Source organism: Eutrema salsugineum, unplaced genomic scaffold (assembly GCF_000478725.1).
Source record: "Eutrema salsugineum unplaced genomic scaffold, Eutsalg1_0 scaffold_1, whole genome shotgun sequence".
NCBI lineage: Eukaryota > Viridiplantae > Streptophyta > Magnoliopsida > Brassicales > Brassicaceae > Eutrema > Eutrema salsugineum.
Genome location: NW_006256909.1, coordinates 21,369,657 through 21,391,443, shown reverse-complemented (window position 1 = coordinate 21,391,443; position 21,787 = coordinate 21,369,657). Strand labels below are relative to the sequence as shown.

The 21,787-nt window shown below is 40.0% G+C and overlaps 1 non-coding gene across 1 annotated transcript; it reads left to right on the top strand.

The window, feature by feature from the left end:
* The first annotated feature begins 2,148 nt into the window (after positions 1–2,148).
* On the top strand, positions 2,149–2,255 carry LOC112082486. Its single transcript, XR_002897159.1, has one exon. It is a non-coding gene; the product is annotated as a small nucleolar RNA R71 (small nucleolar RNA).
* The last annotated feature ends 19,532 nt before the right edge of the window (positions 2,256–21,787 follow it).

Here is a 21,787-nt window from a genome sequence, read left to right as displayed (position 1 = left end):
CCAGGTAAACACCAGGCAACACCGGGAAATCACCAGGTAAACATCAGGCAACACCGGGAAGCGGCAGAAATCCGCGGTGTCACCTCAACGACCAACGGCTGCGGTCAGGAGACGCGCGACCGCGGTGGCTGAGGGCTCGGCCGCGGTCACATTTTCGGCGCCGCGGTCGATGCACCCTTGGCCGTGGGTCGAACGGTCACGACCGCGGCTCTTCCTCCTGCGGCCTATTGTCCAATCTTCTCGTCTTTGCCGGGCCGAGCAGCTAAAAACCTACCTTTTCTTCTTGGTTTTTCTAATTTTCTGATTTTTTGTGTTTTTGTTTTATAAAATACTTAAAATTTAAAAAGAAAAAGAAAGCATAAGTTGTAAAAAGGAAAAGAAAACTAAAAGAAAGAGTACCTAAATGGGTTGCCTTCCATTAAGCGCTTTTGTTTTAAGTCGTTTAGCTCGACGTAAGCATGAGGAATCAGGCTGATTTGAATGGCACTCCACTTGATGTGCCTTTATCACTTCCGGTTGCTGGAGGTTTTACTTCTTCTCCTTGAAGAGCCGTCTTCTTCCCTTTATTCTTCTTTCGGACTTTAATGTTGTTGAAAACCCTTTTTGTATTTTCGATCAGCTCCTGGACTAGTTTCTGTTGCATCTGGTGGAATGATGATCTTGATCTTTGCAAAAGCTTTCGGCTTCTCCTTTTCTTTCTCTTTTAGCCTGTTTCCTTTGCTTGGAAATTCATCTAAGATAGTAGGATAGTACCTTTTTCAGTCCACATTGAGGAAAACAGCATGCCGGTTTGTGTGATCGATTATTGCTCCTACTGTAGCTAGGAATGGTCTCCCAAAAATGAGTGGCCTCTCCTTGTCTTTATCCATCTCCAGGACTTGGAAATCTGCTGGAACAATCTTATCTCCCACTAGAACTTGTAGATCATGAATCGCCCCTTCAGTATCTTTTTGAGATGAATCTCCAAAGATAACCTTAACTGTCGATGTCCTTAAGGTTTTTATGCCCAATTTTTCGGCAAATGTCTTAGACATGATGTTGACATTGGCTCGGGAATCGCACAAGCAGTCTGTAAACTTGATTCCTGAAATGAAACACTGGAAAACAAAACGTTCCGGATCATCGGCTTTGGTAAGCCTTTGAAACGGTGATCGTTCAGGTACCTTAAACGGTGGCTGCTTGGGATCGATATCCTTGTACAGTGGTACAAAGATTGGGGTTTCTTCTTTCTTTCCATCGGTTCCGGCCTCTTCTTCGGGCAATGTGGTTATGGCGTTGCAAAACTTCTTAGGGTTATCTTCAACTCTTCCTGGAAGAACTCCACTTTGCCTCTTCATAGAGTCAGCTGTTTGGGCGACTTGCACATCTAACTTTTTTACGTGCGAAGATAAAGATTCAAACTTACCATTCAGATCATTGTACATGCAGTCCACTTTCCCGTTCATGTCTGTAGATGCTTTTTCGTTCGTCATAACAAGCTGTGGGATTGACTGTTCAAGTCTACCGATTTGTGAAGCTAGCTGGTTCGTCGTGACTCCCTGCTGTTGTACAAATTGATTGTTAAAACCCGTACCTTGGTAGTTATATGGCTGTCGCGGTTGATATGGTACTATTCCTCCAAAGTTTCCACCTTGAAACTTGTTTTGGAAGGATTTTTGCTGAGGTGGGTAGTACTGATCTTGAGGATTCTCCACATTTGGATTGCGGTAAGAGAGATTGTTGTAATTTGCATTCCGGAAGTTGTTGTTGAAGTTGTTGTTGGAGCGATTTTGGTATGGCACCAGTGCTCCTACGTAGTTCACATCTTCTTCTTGAAATGCTTGATTAATGTGATCGATATCACTAGGTCCTTCCTCTTCTGCGCCATTGTTGGTTTCACAGGCATGGATCAGGCGATTGTTGCTCTTCAGAAGCTGGCTCACCATGTTCTTTAACTCGGTTATCTCCTTGTTGTCTGTTCCGGCTTGCTTCATCGATCGATCGTATTCAGGACAGTCATTGCTATTGGCTTGAGCCAAATTTTCGATGAGAGCTCTTCCTTGGGTTATCGTCTTTTGCCCAAAATCTCCATTGCTAGCTGTATCAAGTGAAAGTTTGTATTTTGGTTGCAAACCTTGGTAAAATGTGCTCAGTAGGCTTGATCCATGAAATCCATGGTGAGGGCAATCACGTTCATACTCCTTAAAACGTTCCCAAGCTTCATAGAAAGATTCAGTTGGCCCTTGTTGAAAGGTTGAGATCTTCGTTCTCAAATTGTTCGACCTTGACTTAGTGTAGAAGTGGTTTAGGAAAGCAGTTCTACATTCTTCCCAATTTGTAATCGATCCTGCAGGCAAAGACTTCAACCAACAGTGAGCTTTATCTGCTAATGAAAAAGGGAACAACTTACACTTTAAATAGTCAGGTGGAACTTGGTTTGTTCTCATCATGCTGCAAATATCTTCAAAAAGCTCGATATGGTCCATTGGGTGCTCAGAAGGAACTCCATGGAACTGGTTTTGCTTCACCAATGAGATGATTTGAGGCTTGACTTCAAACTCATTCCGGTTTGGAAATGGTACTTGAATCGCAGATCGATTCTGAAAATTTTGAGTATGTGCATCAAAATCAGCTATGCGATGGTTCCTGGCTTGTCTTCGTTGTTGATTTGCTGGCGGAATGGGGCGGTGAATGCGTTCATTCTGCTGCATTGCTGGGTGCTCACCATCGGCTGCATTGATGGGTGGATCAAGGTCTTCACGTCCTTCTCTCTCTTGGTTCTGGTGGTTTCATGGAAGAACCTCATCCTCCTCTCCATCTTGTCGAGCATGATCACCTTCTATGTGATCATTCTCTTCATTTTCTCCATGTTCAGACCCGTCTTGGTCCATATTTAAATTTCGAATAATAGGATCTCCAGGCTGGTCGTCGTTGGCCATTCCTTGCGTTCGTCTAAGTCTTCGAAGTTCTCTTTCGTGTCTGTCTATCTCATCTAGAAGTGGAATGTCTCCTGCAGGTCTACGCCTGGTATTCATGCAATTCAGAGAAAAACAAAAGAAGGGAAAGATAGTTCAGAAAAACTTTAAGAAAGAACTAGAGATCAGGTGTCTAGAACAGAAGTTAAAACAAGAAAAATAGCAAAAGGCAGCAAAACAAATCCCCGGCAACGGCGCCAAAAACTTGATGTGTTCGTGTTAACTACGTGAGGGAACAAGTTTTACCCTTAACAAAACAAATGAAAGCCGCAAGTGGACAGCTAATCAGTTGTAGTATTTAGGGATCGAATCCACAGAGATTTGTGTGCCTGGTATTCTTCTACGGTCTTTAACTTTATGTCTAGACTAAATTGGTTTTAAAGGTTGGTTGTTTTTCTTACGAATTAAACTAAAACAAAAGAAAGAAAATAAATCTATCCTAAAAAGCAGGTAAGAAAATCGAATGGAATGCAATTAGAATAGGCAAATATCGAATGAAAGGCTAATAAGGCAAGTAAGATATCGCATGAAAGGTAAATAAAGCAAGTAAATAATGAACTAAGAAAATTGAAATGCAGGTCTAAGAAAGTAAGTAAAAATCGATGGAATTGTAAACTATGGCTAAAAACGCTGAGCTTTCGGGAACTCTAAGGGATCATAATCGGATTTAACACTAAGGTAGATAGATTGGGATTGACAGATGACGATATATGGGTTCTAGAGCTAGAGTACGGCGGTATGACTACGTCACTGTCGTGATCATAACCAACTGTTTCTCGCAACCCTGACCAGTAGGTTTCCACTCTGGCCCTGGAAGGGAGAGAACGCAAGAGCTGCACAAGACTCGTCAATACTCACGATCTCGCCGCAGGTAGTTTTCCACTCCTACGGAAAAATCACCTGTTTCATTCTAGGGCTGATACTTAATGAAAACTTTCGCAACACTAACTATCTAGATCAGATACTAGGTGATCAATCAAGCATACATGCAATAAGAACAAGAATAAACAGAGAACAGGTCGAAATCCCAGATCTATAAACCTAGATGTCTTAATCGATAATAAGAGCCCCTTTCGGGAACCCTAAGCCCAACTCGGGATCTACTCAGACATGGCTGAGTTCGACATCATCATTGGTTTTAATAACAGTAATGAAAAATAGTAAAGAAAAGAGATAAAGAAAGCTTCTCTATTGAAGAACTCGGACTTGAACAACCTAAATGACATGTATTTGTAGGCTCCAATACTCCATGGTCTCTAGGGTTCCGGAATTGAGGCTGAGAATGACTTTAGGCTTCAGATAAGTGGGCTTTAACTCGGAGATTGATTGGCGCGCTCATGAGTGCTGTGACCGCGGCAATTGGCTTGTAGGCCGCGGTCAGGAAGCTTCTGACCGCGGCAAATAGCTTGTTGGCCGCGGTCGGGTGAGTTTCTGACCGACTTCGAGTGGCTCCGGGGCTAATGGAATATCTTGAGATCCAACCGTTGGAATGTCTCCAAACCAAGTGCATTTGAAAGCTGGTTGATTCTTCTATAAGTTGTCCAATTTTGAGGGTGATCAGACGGTGAGAAGGTCTTCGTCTCTCCATGAGAGTTCTGACGGTCTGAATTTATCCAAAAGAGTCTTTTTGTTCCATTTTGTGCCTCTTTATCCCAGATTACCTGAAAAGTCTTTTAAAATCCGGAATAATAAAAATCCTTTGAAAACCTTTGAAAATGGAGTAAAAACACCTGTAAAAGATATTAAAATGATCCATAAAAATGGTCAAAATCCGGTGTTATCAGAGAGGAATAAACTAGTTTAGAGTTCTAAGTTAATTGGTTTTGAGTTCATGTGAATACTTGTTGCTTCTTTCTTTGTAAGATTCGGTCCTCTCTTAAGTAGAAACCGTTATGGTCATAATTAGACTTGATACTCTATGCTTGCTGATTGCTTGATCTTGCTTAACGTGAATTAATCTTGATTAAACGGTTTGCAAAAGGATTATTGTCATGGTAATGAATTAATCTTTCTTTGAAGTCTAGACTAAAGAGTAACAAGTATTGCATTATGTTCTTAGCATCATGAATCAACATTGAAAGCACCCTAATCAATGATCACATCTAGAGGTTTATCTTTTATCATTTGCTTAATCATCATCGTCGTTTTCAGCTTGGTTTTTTTAGTTCATTGATCATTGCTTGTTTGTTTCTTGTTTATGCTTACTTTGTTACTTGTTACCAAACTCATCTTTGATCACTTGACTTAAGAACTTATCTTACAAACTAGTGCTTAACTACCCTTTATACTCTTTGGATTGACACCCTTTATACTCTTTGACAAGGGGATTGATAACCTTTTTAAGAGCCTAAAAACTCTAGTTATCACTTTTATACGATGATTTTATGACGGCTTTTGACCGTCCTAGATTTTACAATGATTTTATGACAAAATGTCTTTTACGATGATGCATTTACGACAGTTTTGAAACCGGCGCAAGTGCGTCGTAATAGGGGTTTAACAATGATTTTACAACAGTTTCGACCGTTGTAAAAGGGTGTTTTTCTTGTAGTGCTGCCTTGCTTCCTGAATGATCTCCTGGGTCTTCTGACTTGGTTTACTTCCTCTCTGGGCTTAGGTCTTTAATGTGGAGTGCTGAACTTTGCTCTCCAAGTCCTTGCATAATAGGCAAAGAACGTAAAAAGATGAAATATACGTAGGGTTTTTCACCCTAAAATGTATTTATAGTGTTAAGCTCAGACCGGGTCAGTCCAGGACAAACTAGGTACTAACCCGACTTTATTAGGTCATGACAGGTGTCCCTCGGGTCAATGTCTAGTTTTCCAAGTCGAGGCCTCCTTGTCGAGGCACTGAAATCTGTGTTAATAGCATGAAGAACATGAAGAACATGTGATGCCTCGGCTTGGTTCTTCTCGAGGCATATGAGCTGAGGCAGGTTTGTTCTTGAACTGAGAAGTCAAAAAGAGGAGGCCTCGAGGTAGTGTAGGTGTGGCCTGAAGTCGAGGCATTTCACATTTAGTTTCGGGACCTGCCTCGAGTTTAACACTCACCCGCGGCCGGAACTCTAGGTCTTGGACATTTACTTTGGGAATTCGGCTTCGACTTGTATGTGAGTCATGGCCTTTGTGTTTACGCATGCCCTAGGGGTGTTGAGAAGCCATGCCTCGAGTTGGATTGGGTCCTGGCTGATAACACCGTATTTGTACCCATTTTCATTAATGTTTTCTTATGCTATTTCAAATGTTTTAACTAGTTTTAAGTGGTTTTATCATGGTTTCCCTATATTTGTAGTTTAAAGACTCTTTTCAAGTTAACAATTTTGGACTGTCACATGTTTCACATCCGATGAAGGCCTTCTCACCGTCTGATCAAGCTCAAATTTAGACACAAGATATAGGAGCCAATCAGATTTCTAATGCAAATGGGTTGGACGCAATCCAAAGATTGGATCATAAACTATACCAAATTGACTGAAGATATGTTTTGCAGTCTTGCAAAAGAAGCATGCGAAGGAATGAAGTTTGGACATCATAGGCAAACCACCGCGGTCCAGGAGCTCGTGACCGTTGTGAACACTATCCTGGCCGCACCTCAAAGCCCTCCAACCGCGGTGAACCATCATTTACAGCCCTGGAGGGACTTCATTCTGCGACAAGCCCATTTTCGGGGGGGGGGGGGGGTTTGGTTTTGGTGTCACTAAATCTAAATGCAAATGAAATAAAAAAGTTATAAAACATTAAGAACTAAACGCTGGGTCTAAAGGGTTTTTCCAAGAGTTCATGAACTGATCTAAAGACAAACAAATCAATGAAGGTAATCATCCAGTGAGGATCCCGAAGTGGAATAAGCGTGTGTATGACTAGCCGACTCTCGCCACCCTAATCAACTAATCACCCAACTCGGCAATTAACTCGGCAAATAGCTAGAGTGGAGGTTCAATTGTGGCGGGCAGCTTAACCGAGGTTTCGTACTATTTTGCACCTAAAGTACGAACACGCAAAAGAACTACCTGTCGATATGAAGATGGCGGAGTTGGCCAAACATATGCAATTGATGGTGTACCTAAAATATTCTTGCCGATTGAACGTCTTAGTGGAAAAGTAAAGGAAGTTTGGTGGTCTAATGAAAAATATTATCACAGCGCACATACGTACATCGTGCTAAACTGCGAAGAGTTGGCGTCGTACCAGTGGTATAATATATAAACTAAGTTATATATATATATATATATATATAAATATTAATTAAGTTTCTTTAACATTATATATATGTACTTTTGGCATGCAGCACATTCGTTAATGAGGTAAAAGAATGCATCTCTGGTGTTTCTGAAACTGAAATCAATGATCGTAAATATCAACACTTTGCGCAGTGGTTGAAAGCACAAGTAAGTATAATTATATGTATATTGTTGTTATAGGATGCATGTGACAATATGACATTACAAATTAAATAAACAAAAATTCATTTTTTATTATATAGGTAGACCCAAATGATCAAGATGAATATCCAATATGGTTCCATGAGTTACTCTTAGGTCCGATAACCAAAATAACGACTGCACCCATGTATTTCACTCGGGTTATGTCTTTCATACATACGGAGTTTGTGTGAAGGGTAAGATTATTATGGAGTTTTGCAATAAATAATTGAAGTGGAGTATCCTGGTTTGTTAAGGATGAAAACTGTTCTCTTTAAATGTGATTGGTTTGTATCTGATTGGTTATTTACTATTTCACAAATGTTTTTGATGGGTTATCTTATTTTGAATAAAATGTATTCATTCTGATAAAAACTAGAAATTTGAAAAAAAATCATACATATTTGCAAGTTCATGCATGTTTTAATAAATGTTAAGTAAAATTTTATGAATTGTATAGGATGATGGAAAACATTGTTACCTCATTCACCAAATCAATCATTTGAGACTAAGTAATGTCCTCATTCCAATATCTCAATTTAAAAGCAGCTTAAGAAGTTGATCAATGCAATTTTCCTTTTCAGAAATTTGGGGTTTGATGATTTTTTTTTAAATCGTCGTAATTTCGTTGTAAACGAAATTACGACGATTGTTCTTCCACCGTTGCAATATTACAACGAAATTACGACGATTGTTCTTCCAACCGTTGCAATATTACAACGAAATTACGACGATTGTTCTTCCAAACGTTGCAATATCGTCTTAAAATTTCATCGAAGTTATGACATAATCTCAGTCATGTGTTTCCCAGATCCGAGGTACGAGGTAATAAATGACTGCACATTACGACGGATTTACGATGAAACCGTCGTAATGTTCACGTGGTGTGAGTTTGCCACGTGCCGTTTCATGCATTGGGTCGTTTATATTATGACAGTTTTACGACGACCGCAAAAACTATATAAGGGACGCGGATTTCCTTCATTCTTCGCTCATTTCTCATTTCTCACTCTCTCGTTAAAATTTCTAAATTCTCTCTCTCTCACTCTCTCTAGAATTTCCAGCCTCTTCAAATTTTTGTAAGTTTTCTTTTATGCCTTTTAATTTATGTTTTAATTTATAGGTTTTGGAATTAGATAGGTTTGGAATTAGATAGGTTCAGTCTTAGATAGTTTAGAATTTTGGAAAATTTCATTTTTGTTATATATAATATTTTTTAAGTTAATTTTAAGGATTGCGATGGGTCCCCGAAGATTTCACTATCGAATCCTTTTGGCTCCAGTAAATGGTAGCTGTCCATCGGCCTCTGCTACAGAGTCCATCATCCCGGAGTCTTTGGAAACGCAGGCTGCCGTATCTCAAAGCCCGGGATCTCAACCGGGTTTTGTTACGCCGCCACCTCCACCAACACCACCACCAGCAGCAGCATCAGCCCCAATACTGACTCCACCGTATGCACAATATACGGTTGAGAATCTTCTACAGCAGCCGGGACGTGGCGGGATGAAGAAACTTGATCCGAACCGACCTCCAGGGACGTTTTGGTACGTTTTTTTCTTTCAAAATTAAACAAATATATATACAATTTATATAATAATAAATTAGATATCTAACATATATATTTAAACGTTGTAGGTTTGGAACCGACTATTGCGTCGGTCGGAGCATCTCCGATGTCTTCAAGGGGTTCTTCGTACAACCCCATACAAGCTTTAGGAAGCTGGACCGGGTCACTTACGACACTTGGTTGAAGTGTTTCGCGGTAAGTTTATAAATATATGTTGATTTATTTTAACATAATTTACATTAATTTTACAAATTTAAATATATTTCTAACTAACTTTTTCCATATAGCAAAAATGGCATTGGGAACTTTCTGCGTAGGGCGTGTCAAGTCGGCGTTTAGAGAGAAGGTCAAGCAGTGCCTCAACAACACCATTTCCAACTGGAAGAGGAAGTGGGAGGTTGGCGAAAACAAGGAAAAACTGGCGCCTATGGCTGATACTGTCTGGGAGGGTCTAGTGAAGAAATGGCTAGATCCGTATTCCCAGTCCATTGCCGCCAAGTGTTCGGGATCCAGGTTTTTTTTTTAAATAATTTAAATTCATATGTTATGGATATATATAATAATTATAATTTTTATTAATATAAACTAACAAAAAAAATTTTCAAGAATGCTAGAGATGATGCGGGACAGCCAAAAAACGTCCCACACACGTCCGGTCAGGTCCTTTTTGTCGGGAGACGTCTGATGATAGTAAGTTTAATTAACAGGTTTTTTCTAACATTTTTATTAATATTGTCCAATTGATTTTTTAGGTTGAAGACAACGGGGGAGAACTTCCTCCTTTGTCGTAGGTCTTCGCCGAGACCCACAAGAAGAAGAACAGCGAATTCACAGATCCTCAGGCTGATGCAATCTACAACGCGGCCTGTGCGAGGATCGAGGAGTGGCAAACGCAGCTCTCGCAGAAGGTGCCTCCGACGTCTCCCGGAGGTAGCTCAGTCGAATCCTCACCGACCTTGACGGTGGCGGAGATGGACAAGATCTTCGAAGAGGTAAGTTTTAATTAATTTTTCCCCATTTAACGTCTTCAAATATAGGTGTTTTACTTATATTTTCAACATTTTTCCAGGTTGTCCCTCGGAAGAAGGGCAGGGTTTTAGGGATGGGATCCATCCATGATACCCCGATTGCTTCTGCGACTGGTCATGTCCGTGCAGAGGATCCAGTGGTTATTCGACAGGTGTTCTAGAAGCTGCAGACGCAATACGAGACAAAGATCGACCAGTTGTACGGTCTCTTCGCTATTTCGGGCGCCGACAACCCGTTGCTCGCGGCACAGTTGGATAGGTTGCGGGCAGCTAGAGTTTTCATCGCATCTTCTTCATCTTCTAGGAAGCAACCACCGGTGTAGACGAACGAGGAGATGTTCCGGTCTCTCGGGGTTGATCCTCCTAGAGCCGGGGACAACACGCCAGAAAGCTCCAACCAAAGAGCTGGCAAGGAACCTGTGGAACAAGACGGGGAGCAGGATGATGCGGGGATAGACGACATTAGTGTAGATTTAAGTCTTTGATAGGTTTTTTTGTAAATAATGTAATTTTTATTATTTTGAATTTTAATTAAATTTAAAAAATATATATATTTTTTAATTATATATTTTTTATTTTAATTAAAATTTCAATTCAGATTAAATATTTTTTTTATTTTTATTTTAACAAAACGTAGTATAATCGTTGTAAAACTATTTATCATTATTATTATAATATATCATTGTAAAATCATTGTTATATTACGACAGTTTTACGTCGAACAGAACAAAAAAAATACGACGCAATTACGACGATATGTTTGTCGTACAATATACGACGCACATACGCGGGTTAGTTACGATGGTGTTACAACAAATACGATGGAAAAAAAATCGAGGCAAATCAAAGTAAATTCGACGTAAATATTACGATGTTTTTACGACGTCTTTTTGATATATTCATAAATTGCATCATTTAGTGTACATATTTTAGTCCAAATCATGTCTTATTTGCATACATTTTAGGTCCTTAGGCATTGTTTTAGGACTTAGGAGATTGCATTAGGTCCAAGAGAGTTTTGCATGTTTTGCAGTGTTATTCAGGTGCTTCTGGAGCTTATTTGGAGTGGAGGATGTGATTCAGATGAAAAAATGGAGTTGAAATGATCAAAAATGGTGTAGAGGAGCAATTTTGAGTTTCTCGGCAAAATGCTGTACTGATGGTTGAAGATTCTCGGCCAAAATCCTTCCTGCGGGTAGATCTCTCGGCTAAAAACACGGACTGGCGGTTAAGTTTCTCGGCCAAAATCTCGGGTGCAGATACATCTCAGAAATCACGTTACTGGAAGGTCTTTCCGTCGGATTCAGCTGTCGGGGTCTTCATGAAAGTTGGCGATAATTGAGTCAAGAACCCAAAACACTTCAAATCAGGGCATTTGGAGCAGTGAGCAAAAAAGATATGGCCACCGGAAGATGAACATGTCTCGCACTTATTCCTGAGAAACCCGATCCACCTCAAAGACGTCGTTACTGGGAAGCCTCCCCTTCGGATCTGGTTTACGGGGTCTTTATAGAAGTTTTAGACCACTGAGTCTAGTTTCCAGACCGCTTGGAATCATTGGATTTGGAGTAGTAAGCAGAGAGTTAAGCTCACCGGAAGACACACCTGTCTCGTCGCCACTTTAAACTGATCCGATGAGCTCCAAAGATTACGAGGGACGATGGATTTCCAGACAGATTCAGTTTACAGGGCCGTCATCAAGATTCTAGATATTTGACTCCTTATTCCAGAACGTTTGAGATCATTCAATTTGGAGCTATGAGCAAGAAGATAACGTTTCCGGAATGGACACATGTCTAGAAGCCTCTCTCTGATCGTGTCAATGCATTGCAAAGATGAGCCCTCCGGGGAACCTTCCACTTCCCAAGGGCCGATAGTTTCTTCACCAAAATTTGATCTGGATGAGTGATATTTCACATGAAACTGGTTTCAGGTCATTTGGAGTTACGAACTGAAAGTTACACTATACGGTAGAGAAGCTGGTCAATTCGGATTTTAAGAGATACGACTGTATGCTAAGTGTTGTGCCCTGCCTCGATGTGAATACCACGACTTGCTATGACGAGGAGGCATGTTTACGAAGCTTTTAGCATAAACCTCGAGGTAGCACCTCGTTCTTTCAACACCAAGGCTCCCTTTATGACTAAAATTATCCCAAAATGAAGTGTTGAAGCTGACCTTGGTGTGAACCCCTCGGCTTTTCATGTCGGACCCCTTTGTAACACAAACCTTGACTACCAAGCCCCTCGGTGTGTCATGCCGAGATCCTCATCTCTCCAACCCAGATCACAAACAAGTTCTCTTCACGTTCCAAGGCTTTAACCACATCAAAGACTAGTTTCATGCATGTTTTTCAAGTGTTCTGATAACACCGTATTTTGACCACTTTTATGGATCGTGTTGAAATACTTTTTCTATGTTATTAATTGCTTTCAAGTACTTTTATTACGTTTTTCTAGTATTTGTAGTTCCAAGACTCTTTTCAGGTAACTTAGGAAAAAGCTTAACAAAATGGATAGAAAACCAGATTTCAGCTCAGAGTCAAACCGTCAGAAGTTCACCCTTGATTGAAGGCCTTCTCACCGTCTGATCCAGCTCAAATTTGGAGATCTTAAAGACGCAAGTATCAGCTTTCCAGCACACTTTACATCTTGGCAATCCAACGGTTCAATCAAAAGATACGCGAAGAGCAAGATGTCCCGTAAACCAGCCAGCAAGCATTTCCACCCGCGGGCAACATGTCATTTCCCGCGGTCAGAAGCACCGCGACCGCGGCCAGCAACCCATTCCCGCGGTCGCACTCATCCCGACCGCGGCCAGCCAACTCTGAGCCCGAAGGCCCATTTCCGAAACCCGTATCAATTTCCCAGCCTCAATTCCGGAACCCTAGACACCAGAGAGTATTGGAGACTATAAATACATGTCATTTAGGTCGTTTTTTAAGAGAGAAGGAGAGAGATGAAATACTTTACAGAAATTTTACTTTAAGCTTTGTTTTTAGGTTTTAGGGAGAGAGAGATTTGTCTCTTGAACCCTTGTTCTTTCTTTTTCAATTTTTGGTTTCTATTCTACTTTTCAATACTATGTTTTTGATTTCGTTTATTATGTCTGAGTAGTTTTATTGTTGGGACTAAGGGATTTTCGATGGGGATTTATATGTTCGATGAGGATTCCATGAGCTTTTGAGCTGAATCTTAGAACTTTTTCTTCTGAATTCGTTTTTACTGCATGAGAGTAGCGTCATGAACTACAATCTGATCCAGATACTTGGTGACACGAAAGTGTTCATCCGGTGTCAGATCTAGTTTGGGAGAGCAAAACAAACATAGGAGTGGAAACCTACCTATGGGCGATTTGTGAATGCTGACGAGTCTTAAACATAATGCATCTCTTCTTTTCCAGGGCCAGAGTGGAAACCTACTGGTCAGGGTTGAGAGAGATAGTTGTCTATGATCACGACAGTGGCGTATTCATACGTCCGTGACTCCAATTCGAAAAGTTTAAGCTAAGATCTTATCAATTTTACTCTCTAGCAATGTTTTGAATCGTTCGTACCCCTGGGAAAACTTCCCTGAAGCCCAGCACTTTCTTCCTTATAGATTCACACCATTTTTATTTCAAGCTTTAGTTCAATATTCTCATTCCTTTTTAATCGATTTTCATTTAAGCAATTAGATTAGCCGTTTTTCCTGTTTTTACCCGTTTTCGTTAAGTTTAGTTATTAGGTCATTTTAATTCCCGTATCTTCTCTTTAAGATTCATTTTTACATTTTAAACACACCACCAAAACTCTCACAAAACCGTTTGGTTCTAGACTTCCTTACTTTATATTTCTTTCGAAGGCTTTTGCAGGAAAGATCCTCCTTCCCTGTGGATTCGATCCCTAAGTACTACAATCGATCAGCTGTGCACTTGCGGCTATTGATTTCATTTAGGGTAAAACTTGACAACCCTCGACAACACACGACACATCAAGGTTTTGGCGCCGTTGCCAGGGAAGGCACACATTTTCTTTTCCGAAAAATCCCAAGAAAGGTTGGTAAATCGACTCTAGAACCCCTTTTTCTGCATATTTCCATTTTTCGGTTCTTTGTTTCCATTTCAGAAGATATGGATCCCATAAATCGAAATACACACTATGAGGAAGGTTTCTATAACACTCCTCAAGCCACCAGACGCAGAGAGAAGCAGTACTTACGCGATCTCTACGAAGAAATTCGAACCGAAGACTACAGAACGTTCCAGAACGAACCCTACGTACCTCCAATGGCTAACCCTAGACATCCTGCTCGTCGTCTGCCTCACTAAGATGAAAACGTCCAACTCATTCACCGATTGAGTCGAATAGAGATGGTGGTCATGCACTTAATCGACGCTCATGCAACATCTAGAGCCGGCCTTCGCGAGAAAATTGACAACATGTCAACTCACTTTAACAAAAAGCTTGAAGATCTTTCTGCTCAAGTTAAAACCATCAAGACTCAAGCAAACAAGGATGCTGAGACTATCAAGGAGAGGATAGAAGCAGTCGAAGGACGAGTTGGAGAAAACGAAGTTAGCATTCGCAAAGCTAGCAGAAACATCCGCACCTTAGAGGTCAAGCTCGACGAAACAGAAGAAAATATTAACGACCATAACAACCAAACCTACTCCTACGTGGAAGAGATTTGGGATGGAGTACACAAGGTTCAAGACAAAGCATAGGAAATCGACTCAATCGTGGACAAAGTAGTCTATACTCTTGATGAAGTCGAAGAGAAGGTCGAAAAGCTTATGCAAGGACGTGAAACGAATGGTTCGACGCTTCCCATCAAAGATCTTAGCCTAAAGGAGGAGGAAACAGAGTTAGAAGATCCAGAAATCAGTTTAGATGGCAAAGGAGAAGATGAAACAGAGAAAACAACTCGGAGTCTCCCTCCCGCGGTCGGAACTCTCGCGATCGCGGCCAACAACCCTCCAGCCGCGGTCGTGAGCCTCCTGACCGCGGCAAAACACTCCCCATCCGCGGTCGTGCAGCCTCCACCCGCGGCAAATGCTCCGTCAGATACGTTTCAGCCCCTTTCTATTCTTACAGGTCAATGCTCATTTGATACATCTGCTGGGATGGTCAAAACCCCTCTTCATGAGCAAACGGTGTATGCTATCAGCTCCAAAACATCTCAAGAAGAAAATGAGGTACTTCCTTGCAACATAGTTTTAGCATATGAGGATGAATATGAAGGGCAGTACCTCGAAGATGAAGACTATCGTCTGTTTATAGAAGGAGGCAATCCAGACAAAATGGTGGAATTAGGAGCACCAATCTCCAGAGAAAGGCTCATTGAATTCAACAAGTTTGTGAAATCGATCCCTCTTTACACAGGTTTCGATGATATATGGCATCTTGGTTGTTTGCAAGTTTTCTTTAGGTACAGCAAGGAGACAAAGGAGGATATCAGAACCTACTTTGGGAGGGCTAGACGTCTGACTTTTCCCAGAACATCACCTGATGCTGCAACCTATTCAATCCACCTTCAAAGACCGGAAGAGTGCAGCCACTACACCAACAAAATCAGCAAGGAAAAGCTCGACGAATTCAATGATGTGGTTCGAAATTTGCCTGAAGGAATCACCTTTGCCAGAGCTTGTAAGGACTTCATGAGAGCAAAGAATCAATCCCTGAGATAGAAGACGTGTTCAATCATGCCAGAAGAGGTAAACCTGTTCGAACACTTCACAAAATCGAAGGTGTAGGTCAGTTTCTTATCTCTTGTTCTATTAGAGGAGAAATGTTTAAAAACATCCTATGTGATTCTGGAGCTTGTCTTAACATGATGTCCAAGGCAATTGCTTTGAGACTTGGTATTATACACCTGCGCAGGACTAGAGCAAAAATTAGTCTAGCTGATGATTCCAATGCAACACCTCAAGATATAGCTCATGAAATTCCTTTGAGAATAGGAGACTTTACTGTACCTGTCGACTTCTACATTGTCGAGACGAGAGATGCAACATATCCAGTGATTCTCGGATGGTCTTTTCTAGCAACTTTTGGAGCTATAATGGACTGGCCAAACCGGAGGATTTCACTTGCTAATATCGAGAAAGATGGCTTCACAGAAGCTGTCCCATACAACAGCAAAGCAGGAAAACGTTCTGCACCAGAAGAGTTTGAAGAAGAACTTTGGAGTGACGAAGAACCTGCTAGGCAAAGCAATGAGATGTCAAAAAAGACTTGTCTCAGGACAAGGTCTTCTTCATTGGACTAAGCCATGTCCAACACCAAAAGTCGAGCTAAACGACTTAAAACAGAAGCGCTTAATGGGAGGCAACCCCATATATATGCACCCCAAACCATTTTTACCATCATCAACAAGTGTGCTAGCTTTTTTGTTAGCTGTACCATAAAATCCCTCTGGTACTTATTTTTGAGATTGAGTTCTTAAAAAAGGTTTAAAAAAAAAGAGTTATAATTTAGACTTTGTGGTAAAGAAAGTTTTTCTTTATCATAAATGTCTGAAAATTATAACTATAATAATTATAGAAAGTGGATGTATAAACGGATCGATGAAGAGACGGGTAATTTCTCGGATAAGTTTAAAGCCGGGGTGGAGCAATTCATGAACTTTTCAAATAATCAGTCCATAACGCAAAGTAATGGGGGTAAATTTTACTGCCCTTGTAGTAAGTGCAAAAACAACAAGTTTTTGTCAGGGAGAAAAATTGGAGTCATCTATATAGTAAAGGGTTCATGCCAGATTATTATGTTTGGTATAAGCATGGAGAAGAAATCACTATGGATTCTGGAAATAGTTATGTTAATACAACTCAGTTAAGTGGGAGTGAAGTTCTAATGAATAATGTAGTTGAAGATAGATATGCGGATATGGTGAATGATGCATTTTGAGATTATTATCATCCAGATGATAGTGATTGTCTAGATGAAAGTAAGGAAAATGTACAAGAACCCGTACGCAACCATCCCCAAAAGTTTTACGACTTGTTAGAAGCTGGAAAAAAACCATTATATGATGATTGTCATGAAAGTCACTCGCAGTTATCCTTAGCTGCTCGGTTTATGAAAAATAAGGCAGATTATAACATGAGTGAAAAGTGTGTGGATTCATGGGCCTCATTGTTTTCAGAGTATTTACCAGACGGAAATCAAGCAACCAGTTCTCATTACGAGACAGAGAAATTGATGGGAAATCTGGGCCTTCCCTTTCATAAAATTGATGTTTGTATCAACAATTGTATGATCTTCTGGAAAGAGGATGAACATTGGGAGAAATGTAAATTTTGCCAAGCACCAAGATATAAGCCTAACAAAGGACGGCGATCACAAAATAAAATACCATATAGCCGTATGTGGTATCTGCCTATAGCCGATAGATTGAAGAGAATGTATTAGAACGATAAGACAGCAGCGGCAATGAGATGGCATGCTGAACACCATGCAAAAGAGGGAGAAATGTCACATCCCTCTAATGCTGCAGAGTGGAAATATTTTCAAGATCTACATCCACAGTTTGCCGAAGAACCCCATAATGTTTATCTTGGATTATGTACAGATGCGTTCAATCCATTTGGCATGTCTCGTAATCATTCATTATGGCCTGTGATATTGACCCCTTATAATTTACCCCCTGGTATGTGCATGAAGAAAAGAGTATTTGTTCCTTACGATATTGAATTCTAGGCCAAATCATCCACGAGCCAGTCTTGTATCTCCCTCCGACCTCTTATCGATGATTAAAGGATCTGTTGTCTACAGGAGTCAATGCATATGATGTGTGCTTGAAACAAAATTTCAATTTGAAAGCCTTGCTGCTCTGGACGATAAGTGACTTTCCGGCGTACGGTATGTTATCTGGATGTACCACTCATGGAAAATTATCTTGTCCAATTTGCATGGAAGATACAAAGGCTTTTTATCTCCTAAATGAAAGGAAGACATGTTTGTTTGATTGTCACAGAAGGTTTTTTTCACAGGGTCATCCATTAAGAAAGAATAGAAAAGACTTTTTGAAGGGTAAACAAGCCATGAATGACTATCCACCAGAATCTTTGACTGCTGAGCAAATTAATTCTGAGCGGATAGAATCTTTGAATCCTGGGAAAACATCTGAGTACAGTGGAAATGGTCATGAAAAAAAAAACCTGGTTACGGAAAGTGGCATAATTGGCACAAAGAAAGTATATTTTGGGAGTTGCCATATTGGAGGGACCTTAATCTCCGACATAATCTTGATGTGATACATATAGAAAAGAATTTTTTTGACAACATCATGAATACTCTTATGAGTGTGGGGGGTAAATCGAAAGACACAATCAAGTCAATACTGGATATAGAACGATTCTGTGATCGGGCACACTTGCATGTTAATGCAAATGGTGCAGCTCCTTTTCCTGTATACACATTAGAAGAAGCTGACAAGAAAATATTACTGGAATGTGTGAAAGCAGTACAATTTCCAGATGGTTATGCATCCGACTTAGCTAGTTGTGCTGATATAGAGAAGGGAAAACTTTCTGGTATGAAGAGTCATTATTGCGATGTTTTTATGGAACGACTACTTCCATTTATCTTTAAGAACTCCTAGACCGGAATGTCCATCTTGCATTATCAGGTAACTACTGTTTTACGCAATCATAGTTTGATTATAAAATATACTATTAAAGGGTGAACTAAGCATTTTGGTTTAAATATTGTAGGGGTTGGAGTATTTTTTCGTGACTTATGTTCTAGAACTTTGCACAAAAACCGCGTCCAAATGATAAAACAAAACATAGTCTTAAATTCTTAATCCTATGCAATTTGGAAAAAATCTTTCCACCATCATTTTTTGATGTCATGGAGCACTTGCCTATACATCTCCCCTACGAAGCTGAATTAGGGGGACCTGTACAGTATAGGTGGATGTATCCTTTTGATAGATTTTTCAAAAAGTTGAAAGCAAAAGCAAAGAACAAACGATATGCTTCAGGATCGATTGTTGAGTCGTATATCAATGACGAGATCGCTTATTTCACAGAACACTATTTTACCGCACATATACAAACAAGATCAATGTGTTCTGTCCACATTAAATTTATAGACTTAATATACTATATTTTGAAATCATGGTGATCAATCAAAATTCATCTCATTTGGGCAGGTTAACAAGATTCAATGAAGGTGAAGTCCCCGTATTTGACGTTCCGGGAGTTCCAGATATGTTTACTCATGTCGGTCGTCCAAGTGGACAAATGCACGAGATATGGCTATCAGAAGTAGACCATCAAATAGCACATGCATACATTTTGCGAAATTGCGTATATTTTCAGCCTTTTGAGCGGTATATTTTAGTTTTCATTTTTTAGTTTATGTTTTAATAGAATATATATGATTTATCATATAAAACATATATCGGTCTTATATAGGATATTTGAAGATTTTATATGCGCCAAATATCCAGATCTCTCTGAAAAAGATCTCTCCGCAAAACGGGCTGACATATATCCATCCTGGGTCAAAGATTACGTATGTCTAACTCTAATTCATAACTCTATTTTAATTTGACAACCATATATATAATGTTCGTTCATATATATATATATATATATATATATATATATGCAGGTTACTTAGTAGAACACCACAAATCCTTTTGCTATTTGGGTTCAAGACATAGTGCACGGACCCGTGAACAAGGCTAAAACATGGCCCATCTATTTTACCCGAAGATATTTGTTTCATACGCAGAATCATGGTGTGGGACGAAAAACATGTAACTATGGGATAAGTGTAAAAAGAGAAAATTATACAGATGCGTCTGATGAAGCTGATTTCTACGGAATCTTAACTGATATCATACAACTTGAGTATGAGGGGATGACAAATCTGAAAATTACACTATTTAAATGTAACTGGTATGACCCAGTTATCGGTAGAGGCACTCGAAGGAACAATGGCGGCATTGTAGATGTTAATTCTTCGCGAAGATACAATAAGTACGAACCATTTATAATAGGTACGTATGTATACCCTAACTTAAAAAAATGGAGATATGAGTTCCTCAATGACCTTTTTTGTTGATATTGCACAACATCTCAAGCAGATCAAATTTGTTATATCCCATATCCATAACGGAAAAAACCAAAGCAATTGTGGCTAAACGTGGTAAAAGTGAATCCAGGAGGAAATATTTATGGAGAATATGAAGAGAAAAAACCAACTCTTTTGCATCAAATAAATGATGATGCTGTAATGCTGACTACAATTGAAGATCTCGTAGTAGAGAATCGAGTACTCGGATCAAAACCCCATAAATCTTGATTTTGATGTCGAAGATGCAGAACCGGAAGATGAATTTCTGTGTAATTTATCGTCATGTGTTGATGATGATGAAGATGAAGATGAGCCTTACTAATTTGATTAAATTAATATGTAATATTTTCTTGTAAAATAAATATTTATGTTATATATTCTTCATTTAAGTTAATAGTTAGATATAGTTATCTTAGCAAATGTAATCCAATAAAAAATTTCCCCTCAAATTTTTAAAACCCCCAAAATTACCTCCTTATATTTTTAAACTCACAAAAATTTCTCTCTCAAAATTTAAAACTCACCAAAATTTCCCCCATAAATATTTTAAACCCAAAATTTTCCCCCTCTAAATTTGGCCCGATTTTTTCACATGCCCAAAATCTAAATGCTGGCCCAAAACTAGACCCGATACATCCCGATTCTCTTCATTCCGCGACTAAACCCTAATCCCCAAATTCCCTTCTCTTCTCCAATCGATCTCCTTCTCCAATCCATATTCTTCTCCAATCCATCTTCTTCTCCACTCCATCTTCTTCTCCGATCGATTTCCTTCTGCAGTCGATCGATCTCCTTCTAAACCCTAAACCTTTTTCATTCGATTCAATCTCCTACAAAACCCTAATCCACCAAAAATCGATTCAACTCCATCGCTCGTCGTAGAAACAAGAGAGGTGGAAAAAGAGGCGGTGCGAGTACATCGAATGCGAGAACGCTGAACCCTCTGCCAACCCGATATGAGTTCACTCCGGCGAACAGTAAGCAATCGCCACCACCTCTTCAACCGACGAAGCCACCATCAATCTCTGTTAGAGATTATCCCCCACCCATGCAATTATTCGATAGCTCTTCTCCACCGCTTCAATATCAATCCTCGGCACCACCTCACCGTCACTCCTCTCCACCGCTCCAGCATCACTCCTCTGCCCTGGTTCAACATCGCTCCTCTGCAACACTTCAACCTCGCTCCTCTGCATCTAGTCAACCACGAACGTCGGCTAACTCTCAACACCAACACCAACCGTCACTGAGTGAGGAACAAACCTCTCCACCGGCTCAACCAACCTACTCTCACTCGCATGAAGGTCACCACGATGGTGAAGAAGCTCTATTCCCACCCAATCTCGCGGATGACCATCAGAGGATTCTTAATGCATTTCTCAATCAGCCTGGCAGGGAAGCTTTTACGGCTGTCCTTTCTCCCATACCGAAGCCAAATACAACATGGTATGCCTTTTCATTCTTATCTGATTTTTCTTACTTTAGATGTTTGTGTAGCTTTGTTTGATTATTGTGTGGATTAGATGTGTACCTTTGTTTGATTATCGTGTGGAGTAGATGTGTAGCTTGTGTTTGATTATTGTGTGGATTAAATTTTTAGCTGATGTTGTGGACTTACTAATTTTCTTTCACTGGTTGTGTATCTTATGTTCTCGACTTAGTATTATTTAGCTTAGATTTAGTGCTTGTGTTTGTTATCGTGTGGACTTAGATGTTTAGCTTATGTTGTGGACTTATTACTTTTATTTC